This window comes from Macaca fascicularis, chromosome 2 (genome assembly GCF_037993035.2).
Source record: "Macaca fascicularis isolate 582-1 chromosome 2, T2T-MFA8v1.1".
NCBI lineage: Eukaryota > Metazoa > Chordata > Mammalia > Primates > Cercopithecidae > Macaca > Macaca fascicularis.
Genome location: NC_088376.1, coordinates 54,623,796 through 54,639,968, shown reverse-complemented (window position 1 = coordinate 54,639,968; position 16,173 = coordinate 54,623,796).

The following is a 16,173-nucleotide window of genomic DNA, read 5'->3' as shown; positions in this document are numbered from 1 at the left end:
CTAAGATAGACTATATATTAGGCCACATAACAGGTCTTAATAGATTTTTTATATAGTAGCTTATCATAAAAAGTATTTTTCTATGATCAAAATGGTGTAGTTAGAAATTAATAACAAAACGAACACAGGAAAATTCACAAATATGTGGAAATTAAACATATTTTATTTCTATTTATTTTTTATTTTTGTAGACAAGGTCTTGCCTTATTGCACAGCCTGCAGTGCTGTAGTGCAATCATAGCTCACTGCAGCCTCAAACTCCTGGGCTCAAGCAATCCTCCTGCCTCAGCCTCCTGCCTCAACCTCCTGAGTAGCTAAGACTACAGGTGTGTGCTACTACACCCAATTAATTTTTAAATTTTCTGTACAGACAGGATATACCTATGTTGTCCAAGGTGGTTGCAAACTCCTGGCCTCAAGCAATGCTCCCACTTGGCCTCTCAAAGTGCTGGCATTACAGGCATGAGCCACTGCACCCAGACTAAACAACACGCTTTTAAACAATCAATAGGTCAGAGAAAAAAAAAAATCATAAGGAAAATTAGAGAATACAAAGAGATGAATGAAAACAAAACCACAACACACCAAAACTTATGAGTTGCAGCAGAGCAGTGCTAAGAGGGAAATTTATAGCTGAAAATGCAACCAAAAAAAAAAAAAAAAGAAAAGAAAAGAAAAGAAAAGAAAAAAAGAAAGAAAGAAAGAGAAAAATCTCAAGTCAGCAACCTAAATTTACACCTTAAGGAACTGGCGGTGTGGGAAGCAAATTAAGCTCAAAGCTAGCAGAAATAACAAATAGTAGACATTATGATGTGAATTTTAAAAAGAGAGAATAGAAAAAATAGAGAAAATCAGAGAAACCAAAAGTTGGATGTCTGAAGAAAACCAACAAAACTGACAAACCTTTAGTTGGAACGACAAATCCAAAAAGCAAAAATACACAAATAACTAAAATCAGAAGAGAGAGTGAGGACATAAGTAACTGGCCTTACAGAGATGAAAAGGATTATAAGAGAATAAAATAAACAGCTGTAGGCCTAAAAATTAGATAACCTAGAACGAAGGGACAAATTCCTCGAAACCCTCAAATGTCCATTGCAGCATTATCCACGAAAGCCAAGAGCTGGAAATAATCCAAGTGTCAATCAGCTGAGGAATGCATAAACATAAATGGTATATATTTGCAATAGAGTAGTATATATTTGCAATATTCAGTCATACAAAGGAATGAAATTATTTTCCTGTAACATGGATTTTGGAAACATTATGCCTAGTGGAATAAACTAGACACAGAAGGTTAAATATTTAATAATTTCACTTATCTGAGCTACCCAGAATAGATTAAATTTACAGACACAACATAAAATAGAGGTTACCAGGGCCTGGGGAGAGGTTGGGAAAGGGAGTTATTGATTAATGGGCACAGACTTTTGTTGGGAATGATAAAAAAAAAAAAAAAAAAAGTTTTGAATATAGACAGTGGTCATGGTTGCAAAACATTGTGAATGCATTTAACGTATCTGAATTGAACATTTATGAGTGGTTAAAATGATAAACATTAGGTATGTTTTATCACAATAGAAATAAACAAACCAAAAGAAAACCAGGCAACTACTTGAAAAAATATGAGTAAACTCTGTTATAACAAAGGAGAAGTTTGTTTTAATGGTTATTTAAAACCTGGAAATGATTATTAAAAAGACTGATAGATTTTACAATACAATTTTAAAAACTTAAACTCACAGTAAGCAAGTTCTACATATGATATGGTTGGGCTCTGTGTCTCCACCCAAATCTCTTACTGAATTGTAATCCTCAGGTGTGGAGGGAGAGACCTGGTGGGAGGTTATTGGATCATGAGGGTGGTTTCCCCTATGCTGTTCTCATGACAGTGAGTGAGTTCTCATAAGATCTGATGGTTTTATAAGTGCTTGGCAGTTCCTCCTTCACTCTCATGTTCTCTCTTGCCTGCCACCATGTAAGACATGGCTTCTTTCCCCTTTGCCTTCCACCACAATTGTAAGTTTCCTAAGGCCTCCCCAGCCAAGTGAAACTGTGAGTCAACTAAACCTCTTTCCTTTATAAATTACCCAGCCTCATGTAGTATCTTTACAGCAGTGGGAAAATGGACTAACACAACATGTATTAAAAATGTTAGGTAGATAGACATTAGCAGCTAGGAGCGGGTAAAAGAAGAGAACAAAAATTCTGTCACTAAGACAGCAGCCTATGGTCCACCTAAGCTCAGCCCCAGAACTGCCCTAACTCCACCCTAAGGGATTGAGTTTGTGGTAAAGTCTGTGGCCAGCACATCCTGGAGAAGGAGAAACTAGGGGACAGGTGGAAATCCCCTAAAGTGGTGCATGTCCAGTAGCATGGAACTGTGTCCTCGAGTTCACCCCAAGCTCATTATACTATCATTATAATAAAATTTACATGTGATTTTATCCCTCCAGTGGGTTTTTCTTAACAAACTATGGGTAAGAACATATGCAGTTTAATTTTAGCTATGTAACCATAAACTGCCAATCACATAACTTCATCCTGTCACTCTGACATAGCCCAAACCTCAACTCCTCTCCACAAAACTGTCATAAAAGCCCCTTGAGTTTTGTAAGGAGGGGCTAATTTCACTTTGCAGAAATTAGTCTGCTCTCCCTCTGAGAATGTATTACTGTGCTTCAATAAAGTTTGCTTTGAGCTTGCATTTTGGTGTTAGTTTGCAATTCTTTGCTCACTATCACATGAGCCAAGATTGCGGGTCCAGAACTTCAGGTCTGTAGACCTCCTCAGTTAAAGAGTCCATCCAAACACAAAGTTACCAGTAAGAAAAAGACAAATGTAAAAACATTTAAAATGTGTGGAACACGTACTACAGAACAGGTAGTTCCCTAATATATAAATGTTCTGTATATTGAGAATAATACCACCAACAATGCAATAGGAAATCAATGAGGTTTATGAATGCACATTCAAAGCAAAGGGAAATACAAATGGCCCTTAAACATGTTAAAAGAAATTTAATATAATGTATAATAAGCTCATAATATTTCAGAGAAATGTAACTTTTTCCAAATTAATTGTAAAAATAAAAAAGATTGACAACTCATTCTAAAGGCAGCATAGTGGAAAAAATACTTTCATGCACTAATACACTAGTGCAAAATGGTCAAACCATAGGAAAGACAATTGTAACACCTAATAATGTAACTATACTTTCCAATTTGATCCAAACATCACATTTGTGATAATTCATTATACAAATCTAAATGTATGAAATTATGTACATATAACTAAATTTTACTTTGTGACATTCTTTTTAACAGAAAAACGTAACAAGTAACCCAAATACCCACCTATGGGTGACTGGTTAAAAAAAAATTAGCCAGACATGGTGCCACATGCCTTTAGTCACAGCCACCCAGGAGACTGAAGAGGGAGTATTGATTGAGCCCGAGATGTTGAGGCTGCAGTGAGCCATGATCATGTCGCTGTACTCCAGCCTGGATGACAGAGCAAAACCCTACTTCATGAAAAAACAAAACAAACTAACAAAAACAGAAGGCATCAGAAAAAAATATTAACAACTACAATTCAAGAAACTTTGCTAAAATAAAAAAGACTTGGAAATACATAATGAAGGACCACACCATGTACCTGAGAATATGAACCAGAATGGTCAACACCAAGACATATGCTTATAAAATTACTGTACTCTAAAGAAAAAGGAAATAAATATGTATCCAGACAAAAAGATCATTTGGCTTATAAGGTAAGTAATTAGATTATCATTGTAATTTAATAGACATTCTTTATGCCAGAAGAAAATAAAGTGTATCTATATATGTAATAAAAGTAAATGTGAGGTAAGAATTTAATATTCATAACTTTTCAACATATAAGAAGTCAGTAAATATTGCACTCAAGAGCACTTCCAACATAATCCAAAAGTGCTGGGAAGGGAAGAGTGTGGTCCCTTTAAATGATACAAAAGTTGGGAAGTGAAGTGCTGGGTAGAGGAGGGTGCAGTCCCTGGCTAGGGTTCCATCCCCATGGACCTAAATGAAGACAGACACTTCTGCCTTTGCGCCCAAATGTTGCATTTCCCAAGACCACCCTGGCCCGCCATGCCTCCATCCTGTGCCTATAAAAATCCCCAAGACCCCAGGGCAGACAGAAGTGGCTGGAGGTTGAGAGGAACACATTGGCTGAAGAAAACACAAGTGGCTGGTTGTTGAGAGCATGCTGGAGGAAGAGCATGCTGACAGGCACTGGCAGGGTGGCAGGCCATTGACTGGCGGGACAAGGCAGAGTTTGGCTGGGCCAGTTGGAGGAGACCCCAGGCTGCTGAGTGGCCCAACTCCAAGGGAAAACCATCTCCCTTCTGACTCTGCCATTGACTGAGAGCTACTTCCACTCAATAAAACTCTGCACTCATTCTCCAAGCCCACATGTGATCCAATTCTTCCAATACACCAAGGTAAGAACCCAGGATACAAAATGTTCTCTGTCCTTGCAACAGGGTAGAGGGTCTAATTGAGCTGGTTAATACAAGCTGCCTATAGACAGCAAATTAAAAGAGCACCCTGTAACACATTTTCACTGGAGCTTCGGCTGTAGACATTCTCCTAGACACTGCCCGGATCAGAGCCCCACAGCCTGCCTGTCTGTATGCTCCCCTAGAGGTCTGAGCAGTGGGGCACTGAAGAAGCAAGCCACACCCCCATTGCACACCCTGTGAGGGGGACAAGGTAATCTTTTCTGTTTCAAAAGGAATCTAGTAGAGAGTAACCTTCACACAACCAAAATTAATAGAGAGATATCAACATAGCCATTGAATGACATCATTAAATGTACTGTTATTTAATACATTTATAAAGGAGAATTGTGGTTAAAGGAGAGAGAATAGCATGTGAGGGCATTTTTTATCTGACAGTGTAGACAAAGTGCAACTAGATTAAGTAGGGGAAAAAGAAAATAGTGAAAAGACTAAATTAACTATTTTCAGCAATCAAAATTAGTGGTGATAATATTCATATTGTTTTTCTGAGACTTAATGTTTAAGTGAGAAAAAGCAAATTTGAAAGTATTCGAAATTGTGGCTCTTTTAATTTTCTCATTGTATGTCTATTAAGAGGCTACATTCTTAAATTCTTAGTGTGATAAAAAGAGAGATGTGATATAAAAGAGATCAGGTAAAAACCTTGTTCCTGCACTGAAACTAAAAAAAATCAGAGTAAAGTTAAGAATTACTTTAAATATTTATATAAAATTCCTGTTTGTGTTCACTGACAAGACCTCATGCTCAGGTAATTACTGGGGGAACCCGCCCCTGATAATTCAATGTACATTCTTTTCTATTGTGTTGGCAGGTCTGAGAAATAAAGGGAAAGAGTATAAAGGAGAGAAATTTTAAAGTTGGGTGTCCAGGGAAGACATCACATGTCAGCAGGTTCTGTGATGCCACATGAGCCGTAAAATCAGCACGTTTTTATTAGCAATTTTCAAAGGGGAGGGAGTGTACGAGTAGGATGTAGGTCACAGAGATCACATGCTTCAAGGGCAACAAAAGTTCACGAGGCAGAAGGTCAGGGCAAGATCACAAGGTCAGAGCGAAACTAGAATTACTAATGAAATTCCAAGTCCCACTGTGCACCCATGGTCATTGATTAACATCTTAACAGGATTCCAGAGCAAAGAACCGGTCTGACCAGAATTTGCCAGGCTGGAATTTCCTAATCCTAGCAAGCCTGGGAGTGCTGCAGGAGGCCAGGACATGTTTCATCCCTTATCTGCAACTGCATAATGCAGACACCCCCAAGAGCGGCATTTTAGAGGCCCCACCTGAGAATGCATTCTTTTCCCAGGGCTGTTAATTATTAATATTCCTTACTGGGGAAAGAATTCAGTGATATTTCTCTTACCTGTTTTTGGTAATAAGAGAAATATGGCTCTTTTCTGCCCGGCTCGCAGGCAATCAGACTTTAAGGTTATCTCCCTTGTTCCCTGAAAATCGCTGTTATCCTGTTCTTAAGGTGCCCAGATTTCATATTGTTCAAACGCACATGCTTTATGAACAATTTGTGTAGTTAACACAATAATCACAGGGTCCTGAGGCGACATACATCATCCACTTACAAAGATGACGGGATTGAGTGATTAAAGACAGGCATAGGAAATTATAGGAGTATTGATTGGGGGAAGTGATAAATGTCCATGAAATCTTCACAATTTATGTTCTTCTGTCACAGCTTCAGCAGGTCCCTCCGTTCAGGGTCCCAGACTTCTCGCAACAGATAGTAGTTTTGAAACATCACTTTCATCAAAGTAAGCCCAGATAATAAACTGAAATTCGGTATTTGGGGATAAATAGCTAATCCCAGACCTGTGCTGGGAATAAATAATGTGAGCCTGGAAAATACCAACATACCAGACAGCAAAGAAGTGGTCAAAGATTTCCAGACTCATATCAAGATGACTGAAAAGAGTGTCCACTGGCCCCAAATGGGAAATTTTGAACTGCTTCAATAAGGAATTAACTGACATAATGGGCTGAAATCCCTGAGTATATACTAATATATTATTTTAAATTAATTGGTTGCACTATGAAGATAGCAGAGAATCCATTCATTATCTTGAAAAGTAGGTAAAGAAAAGGAAATGATTGACAACTTATACTGCTTGTCTTATAAGACGTGTGCCACTGGATAACTAAATAATACATAAGGGTGACCATTTTGTTTGAATAGTCCAGGTAATGTGCAAAAGCAAAATAATAGAATTAAAATATTTTTCAATCTCCAGTGAATAAATCTGTACTTTGAGCCTCAATGGTTTCTAACATAAACAAAAAGTAACAATTATGTCTTTTCTGAGGAAAGAAAGCCCCACTGTGTATACTCTTGCCAAGGTGATTAGATTTCAATCTGATCAAACCTTTGGATTCCAACCGGCAATTCACAGAAAATACAGAGACAATGGAATATGGTAAACTGCAAAAATATATGCAATCAGCAAAATCCAGATTTTAGTAAGCTACAGGTCAAATGGCTCATGTCCTTCAACAGATAAATTAGAAATACAGTGTACCTGTAGATTAAACACAGTTAAAAGACATACCATGTTTAAACTTGTGCAAGAATAAATTTGAGTTTCTAATGATTCATAGGTGGGTGATAATACTACATGGAAATGCAGTAAAATTATTAACAAAAAATTCTAGATAGGGTTACACATGGAAGAAGAGAATAAATGTGACTTGATTGTAGCACAAGGGTGGGCACACAGGTGGCTGGCAAAGTTCTATTTCTTAACCAGGGTGGGGTTTACAAGGGTCTTCATATCATGATAATTCATTAGCTATACATTTATTTCATGTAATCTACTATATTGTTTGATTTTACAATGAAAAAATTAAAAAATACTCTGACATCATATACAAAAATTAACTCAAAAACAGATTTAATACTTAATTGTAAGACCTACAACTATAAAACTCCTAGCAGAAAGCACAGGGCAAGTATTGGGACACTGGATTTGTCAATGATTTATTTGGATATGGCACTAAAAGCACAAGTAACAAAAGCAAAATGGGCAAATGGGACTACATCGAACTTTAAAACTTTTCCACAACAAAGGAAACAATCACCAGTGTGAAAAGCCAACCAATAAAATGGGAGAAAATATTTGCAAGTCATATATCTGATGATAAAAGATTAATATCAAAAATGTATAAGGAACTTCAAAAACTCAACAACAAGAACAACACAAACAATCTGATGGGCAAAGGACTTGAATAGGCAATTCCCTAAAGAAGATATACAAATGGCCAACAGGCATATGGAAAGATAGTCAACAACACTAACCATAAGAGGCATGCAAATCAAAATCCACAATAAAATATCAACTCACACCCAGTATGATGGCCACTATCAAAAGAACAGAAGTAACAAATGTTAACAAGGATGCAGAAAAATTGGAACTCTTGTGCATGGTTGATGAGAAAGTAAGATGGTACAGCCATTATGGAAAACAGTACGGAGGATTCTCATGAGATTAGAAATATGATCCAGCATTCCCTCTCCCAGGCCCTGGAATCCTCCTCAGTGACCTAGGACAGATGACTTACTCTAAAAAATAGATAACTCATTAACATCTCAGCCTGAAGAAGGCAAAAGGAAGAAACCAATAATGACAACCTAAACCCCCATAAACAGAAAAAGAGCCAAAGACTTCACCACACTCTTCTCACAATCGTGGCAGAAATAGATAAACCTGATCCGAGAGATGAGCTAGCAATTACTGCTTGTTCTAAAGTTATATGGAGTCTATCACTCAATCTCTTTCCTTGCGAAATTGTATTGAAATACAGAAGAAACTTAAAATGAAATTAAATCTAGTAGGTTTTTTTTTAAAATTTATTTATTATTATTATACTTTAAGTTGTAGGGTACATGTGCATAACGTGCAGGTTTGTTACACATGTATACTTGTGCCTTGTTGGTGTGCTGCACCCATCAACTCGTCATTTACATCAGGTATAACTCCCAATGCAATCCCTCCCCCCTCCCCCCTCCCCCCTCCCCATGATAGGCCCCGGTGTGTGATGTTCCCCTTCCTGAGTCCAAGTGATCTCATTGTTCAGTTCCCACCTATGAGTGAGAACATGCGGTGTTTGGTTTTCTGTTCTTGTGATAGTTTGCTAAGAATGATGGTTTCCAGCTGCATCCATGTCCCTACAAAGGACACAAACTCATCCTTTTTTATGGCTGCATAGTATTCCATGGTGTATATGTGCCATATTTTCTTAATCCAATCTGTCACTGATGGACATTTGGGTTGATTCCAAGTCTTTGCTATTGTGAATACTGCTGCAATAAACATACGTGTGCATGTGTCTTTATAGCAGCATAATTTATAATCCTTTGGGTATATACCCAGTAATGGGATGGCTGGGTCATATGGTACATCTAGTTCTAGATCCTTGAGGAATTGCCATACTGTTTTCCATAATGGTTGAACTAGTTTACAATCCCACCAACAGTGTAAAAGTGTTCGTATTTCTCCACATCCTCTCCAGCACCTGTTGTTTCCTGACTTTTTAATGATCGCCATTGTAACTGGTGTGAGATGGTATCTCATTGTGGTTTTGATTTGCATTTCTCTGATGGCCAGTGATGATGAGCATTTTTTCATGTGTCTGTTGGCTGTATGAATGTCTTCTTTTGAGAAATGTCTGTTCATATCCTTTGCCCACTTTTTGATGGGGTTGTTTGTTTTTTTCTTGTAAATTTGTTTGAGTCCTTTGTAGGTTCTGGATATTAGCCCTTTGTCAGATGAGTAGATTGCAAAAATTGTCTCCCATTCTGTAGGTTGCCTGTTCACTCTGATGGTAGTTTCTTTTGCTGTGCAGAAGCTCTTTAGTTTAATTAGATCCCATTTGTCAATTTTGGCTTTTGCTGCTGTTGCTTTTGGTGTTTTAGACATGAAGTCCTTGCCCATGCCTATGTCCTGAATGGTACTACCTAGGTTTTCCTCTAGGATTTTTATGGTATTAGGTCTAATATTTAAGTCTCTAATCCATCTTGAATTAATTTTCGTATAAGGAGTAAGGAAAGGATCCAGTTTCAGCTTTCTACTTACGGCTAGCCAATTTTCCCAGCACCATTTATTAAATAGGGAATCCTTTCCCCATTTCTTGTTTCTCTCAGGTTTGTCAAAGATCAGATGGCTGTAGATGTGTGGTATTATTTCTGAGGACTCTGTTCTGTTCCATTGGTCTATATCTCTGTTTTGGTACCAGTACCATGCTGTTTTGGTTACTGTAGCCTTGTAGTATAGTTTGAAGTCAGGTAGCGTGATGCCTCCAGCTTTGTTCTTTTGACTTAGGATTGTCTTGCAGATGCGGGCTCTTTTTTGGTTCCATATGAACTTTAAAGCAGTTTTTTCCAATTCTGTGAAGAAACTCATTGGTAGCTTGATGGGGATGGCATTGAATCTATAAATTACCTTGGGCAGTATGGCCATTTTCACGATATTGATTCTTCCTATCCATGAGCATGGTATGTTCTTCCATTTGTTTGTGTCCTCTTTTATTTCACTGAGCAGTGGTTTTTAGTTCTCCTTGAAGAGGTCCTTTACATCCCTTGTAAGTTGGATTCGTAGGTATTTTATTCTCTTTGAAGCAATTGTGAATGGAAGTTCATTCCTGATTTGGCTCTCTGTTTGTCTGTTACTGGTGTATAAGAATGCTTGTGATTTTTGCACATTAATTTTGTATCCTGAGACTTTGCTGAAGTTGCTTATCAGCTTAAGGAGATTTTGGGCTGAGACAATGGGGTTTTCTAAATATACAATCATGTCATCTGCAAACAGAGACAATTTGACTTCTTCTTTTCCTAACTGAATACCCTTGATTTCCTTCTCTTGCCTAATTGCCCTAGCCAGAACTTCCAACACTATGTTGAATAGGAGTGGTGAGAGAGGGCATCCCTGTCTTGTGCCAGTTTTCAAAGGGAATTTTTCCAGTTTTTGCCCATTCAGTATGATATTGGCTGTGGGTTTGTCATAGATAGCTCTTATTATTTTGAGGTACGTTCCATCAATACCGAATTTATTGAGCGTTTTTAGCATGAAGGGCTGTTGAATTTTGTCAAAAGCCTTTTCTGCATCTATTGAGATAATCATGTGGTTCTTGTCTTTGGTTCTGTTTATATGCTGGATTATGTTTATTGATTTGCGAATGTTGAACCAGCCTTGCATCCCAGGGATGAAGCCCACTTGATCATGGTGGATAAGCTTTTGGATGTGTTGCTGAATCTGGTTTGCCAGTACTTTATTGAGGATTTTTGCATCAATGTTCATCAGGGATATTGGTCTAAAATTCTCTTTTTTTGTTGTGTCTCTGCCAGGCTTTGGTATCAGGATGATGTTGGCCTCATAAAATGAGTTAGGGAGGATTCCCTCTTTTCCTATTGATTGGAATAGTTTCAGAAGGAATGGTACCAACTCCTCCTTGTACCTCTGGTAGAATTCAGCTGTGAATCCATCTGGTCCTGGACTTTTTTTGGTTGGTAGGCTATTAATTATTGCCTCAATTTCAGAGCCTGCTATTGGTCTATTCAGGGATTCAACTTCTTCCTGGTTTAGTCTTGGAAGAGTGTAAGTGTCCAGGAAATTATCCATTTCTTCTAGATTTTCCAGTTTATTTGCATAGAGGTGTTTATAGTATTCTCTGATGGTATTTTTTATTTCTGTGGGGTCGGTGGTGATATCCCCTTTATCATTTTTAATTGCGTCGATTTGATTCTTCTCTCTTTTCTTCTTTATTAGTCTTGCTAGTGGTCTGTCAATTTTGTTGATCTTTTCAAAAAACCAACTCCTGGATTCATTGATTTTTTGGAGGGTTTTTTGTGTTTCTATCTCCTTCCGTTCTGCTCTGATCTTAGTTATTTCTTGCCTTCTGCTAGCTTTCGAATGTGTTTGCTCTTGCTTCTCTAGTTCTTTTAATTGTGATGTTATAGTGTCTATTTTAGATCTTTCCTGCTTTCTCTTGTGGACATTTAGTGCTATAAATTTCCCTCTACACACTGCTTTAAATGTGTCCCAGAGATTCTGGTATGTTGTATCTTTGTTCTCATTGGTTTCAAAGAACATCTTTATTTCTGCCTTCATTTCGTGATGTACCCAGTAGTCATTCAGGAGCAGGTTGTTCAGTTTCCATGTAGTTGAGCGGTTTTGATTGAGTTTCTTAGTCCTGAGTCTAGTTTGATTGCACTGTGGTCTGAGAGACAGTTTGTTATAATTTCTGTTTTTGTACATTTGCTGAGGAGTGCTTTACTTCCAATTACGTGGTCAGTTTTGGAGTAAGTACGATGTGGTGCTGAGAAGAATGTATATTCTGTTGATTTGGGGTGGAGAGTTCTATAGATATCTATTAGGTCTGCTTGCTGCAGAGATGAGTTCAATTCCTGGATATCCTTGTTAACTTTCTGTCTCGTTGATCTGTCTAATGTTGACAGTGGAGTGTTGAAGTCTCCTATTATTATTGTATGGGAGTCTAAGTCTCTTTGTAAGTCTCTAAGGACTTGCTTGATGAATCTGGGTGCTCCTGTATTGGGTGCATATATATTTAGGATAGTTAGCTCTTCCTGTTGAATTGATCCCTTTACCATTATGTAATGGCCTTCTTTGTCTCTTTTGATCTTTGATGGTTTAAAGTCTGTTTTATCAGAGACTAGTATTGCAACCCCCGCTTTTTTTTGTTCTCCATTTGCTTGGTAAATCTTCCTCCATCCCTTTATTTTGAGCCTATGTATGTCTCTGCGTGTGAGATGGGTCTCCTGAATACAGCAGACTGATGAGTCTTGACTCTTTATCCAGTTTGCCAGTCTGTGTCTTTTAATTGGAGCATTTAGTCCATTTACACTTAAGGTTAAGATTGTTATGTGTGAACTTGATCCTGCCATTATGATATTAACTGGTTATTTTGCTCGTTAGTTGATGCAGTTTCTTCCTTGCCTCGATGGTCTTTACATTTTGGCATGTTTTTGCAATGGCTGGTACCGGTTGTTCCTTTCCATGTTTAGTGCTTCCTTCAGGGTCTCTTGTAAGGCAGGCCTAGTGGTGACAAAATCTCTAAGCATTTGCTTATCTGTAAAGGATTTTATTTCTCCTTCACTTATGAAACTTAGTTTGGCTGGATATGAAATTCTGGGTTTAAAATTCTTTTCTTTAAGAATGTTGAATATTGGCCCCCACTCTCTTCTGGCTTGGAGAGTTTCTGCCGAGAGATCTGCTGTTAGTCTGATGGGCTTCCCTTTGTGGGTAACCCGACCTTTCTCTCTGGCTGCCCTTAAGATTTTTTCCTTCATTTCAACTTTGGTGAATGTGGCAATTATGTGTCTTGGAGTTGCTCTTCTCGAGGAGTATCTTTGTGGCGTTCTCTGTATTTCCTGGATTTGAATGTTGGCCTGCCCTACTAGGTTGGGGAAGTTCTCCTGGATGATATCCTGAAGAGTGTTTTCCAACTTGGTTCCATTTTCCCCCTCACTTTCAGGCACCCCAATCAGATGTAGATTTGGTCTTTTTACATAATCCCATACTACTTGCAGGCTTTGTTCATTTCTTTTTCTTCTTTTTTCTTTTGGTTTCTCTTCTCGCTCCATTTCATTCATTTGATCCTCAATCGCTGATACTCTTTCTTCCAGTTGATCGAGTCGGTTACTGAAGCTTGTGCATTTGTCACGTATTTCTCGTGTCATGGTTTTCATCTCTTTCATTTCGTTTATGACCTTCTCTGCATTAATTACTCTAGCCATCAATTCTTCCACTTTTTTTTCGAGATTTTTAGTTTCTTTACGCTGGGTACGTAATTCCTCCTTTAGCTCTGAGAAATTTGATGGACTGAAGCCTTCTTCTCTCATCTCGTCAAAGTCATTCTCCGTCCAGCTTTGATCCATTGCTGGCGATGAGCTGCGCTCCTTTGCCGGGGGAGATGCGCTCTGATTTTTTGAATTTCCAGCTTTTCTGCCCTGCTTTTTCCCCATCTTTGTGGTTTTATCTGCCTCTGGTCTTTGATGATGGTGATGTACTGATGGGGTTTTGGTGTAGGTGTCCTTCCTGTTTGATAGTTTTCCTTCTAACAGTCAGGACCCTCAGCTGTAGGTCTGTTGGAGGTTGCTTGAGGTCCACTCCAGACCCTGTTTGCCTGGGTATCAGCAGCAGAGGCTGCAGAAGATAGAATATTTCTGAACAGCGAGTGTACCTGTCTGATTCTTGCTTTGGAAGCTTCCTCTCAGGGGTGCACTCCACCCTGTGAGGTGTGGGGTGTCAGACTGCCCCTAGTGGGGGATATCTCCCAGTTAGGCTGCTCAGGGGTCAGGGACCCACTTGAGCAGGGAGTCTGTCCCTTCTCAGATCTCAGCCTCCGTGTTGGGAGATCCACTGCTCTCTTCAAAGCTGTCAGACAGAGTCGTTTGCGTCTGGAGAGGTTTCGGCTGTGTTTGTTATTGTTTACTGTGCCCTGTCCCCAGAGGTGGAGTCTACAGAGACAGGCAGGTTTCCTTGAGCTGCTGTGAGCTCCACCCAGTTCGAGCTTCCCAGCAGCTTTGTTTACCTACTTAAGCCTCAGCAATGGCGGGCGCCCCTCCCCCAGCCTCGCTGCTGCCTTGCCGGTAGATCACAGACTGCTGTGCTAGCAATGAGGGAGGCTCCGTGGGTGTGGGACCCTCCCAGCCAGGTGTGGGATATGATCTCCTGGTGTGCCTGTTTGCTTAAAGCGCAGTATTGGGGTGGGAGTTACCCGATTTTCCAGGTGTTGTGTGTCTCAGTTCCCCTGGCTAGGAAACGGGATTCCCTTCCCCCTTGCGTTTCCCAGGTGAGGCAATGCCTCGCCCTGCTTCAGCTCTCACTGGTCGGGCTGCAGCAGCTGACCAGCCCTGATCGTCCGGCACTCCCCAGTGAGATGAATCCAGTACCTCACTTGAAAATGCAGAAATCACCGGTCTTCTGTGTCGCTCGCGCTGGGAGTTGGAGACTGGCGCTGTTCCTATTCGGCCATCTTGCTCCGCCCCTAGTAGGTTTTTTTTTAAGTAACAACACTGGCTTTCCCAGTAGGAGTTGCAAAACCCTCATGCATTAAATCAGAAGAAGCTAGAAGCAACACAAAGATATTAAGATGTTAACATAAAGGAAAGGGTAAAGGAGAAGAATGCATAGACAGGATGAAAGTGGCTTACAAGTCCCACATCTACTGTGTTATTCTGTGCCACTGGCATCTCTTTTTCTGCCAATGCCCACTATTTTAATGCTCTATGTGGAGATGATAAGGATCTCTTCTCTTACCTTTACACACTGACTAAAATCACTCTCTGATATGGTTTGGCTCCATGTCCCTACCCAAATCTCATCTTGAATTGCAATCTGAATTGTAATCCCCATGTGTTGAGGGCACAACCTGGTGGGAGGTATTGGATCATGGGGGCAGTTTCTCTTAAGCTGTTCTCATGATAATGAGTTCTCTCATGATCTGATGTTTGAAAAATGTTTAGCAGTTTTCTCTGTCCTCTCTCTCTTGCATGCCACCATGTAAGATGTGATTTGCTTCCCTTTTGTCTTCTGCCATTATTGTAAGTTTCCTAAAGCTTCCCCAGCCATGCAGAACTGTGAGTCAATTAAACCTCTTTCCTTTGTAAGTTACTGAATCTCATGCAGTTCTTTATAGAGTGTGAAAACAGAATAATACAGAAACTGGTACTGAGAGTTTGGAGCTGTAAAGATAGCAAAAAATATGGAAGCAACTTTGGAACTGGGTAATGGGCAGAGGTTGGAACAGCTTGAAGGGCTTAGAAGACAGGAAGATGAGGGAAAGTTTGGAACACCCCAAGGACTTGTTGAATGGTCTTGACCGCAATGCTGATAGTAATATGGACAATGAAGTCCAGGCTGAGGTGGTCTCAGATGGAGATGAGGAACTTATTGGGAACTGGAGTAAAGGTCATTCTTGTTATGCTTTAGCAAAGAGACTGGCAGCATTTTGTCCCCGCCCTAGAGATCTGTGGAACTTTGAAATTGAGAGAGATGATCTGAAATTTGAACTTAAGTTTAAAAGGAAAGAAGAACATAAAGCTTTGGAAAATTTGCAGCCTGATCATGCAGAAGAAAATAAAAACCCGTTTTCTGGGGAGAAATGCAAGAAATTTGAAATTTGCATAACTAACTGGGAGCCAAATGTTAATAGCCAAGACAATGTGAAAAATGTCTCCAGGGCATGTCAGAGATCTTTGCAGCATCAGAGCCCTGGAGGCTTAAAGGGGAAAAATTGTTTCCTGGGCAGAGCCCAGTGCCCTGCTGCTCTGTGCAGCCTCAGGACTTGATGCCCTGTGTCCCAGCTCCAGCTGTGGCTAAAAAGGGCAGCTTAAGCCATGGCTTCAGAGGGTGCAAGCCCCAAGCCTTGGTGGCTTACATGAGATGTTGGGCCTGCGAGTGCAAAAAAGACAAGAGTTGAGGTTTGAGAATCTCCACCTAGATTTCAGAGGATGTATACAAATGCCTGGATGTCTAGGCAGAAATCTGCTGCAGGGGCAGAGCCCTCATGGAGAACCTCTGCTAGGGCAGTGAGGAAGGGAAATGTGGGGTCAGAGCCCCTGTGCAGAGTGCCTCCTGGGACACTGC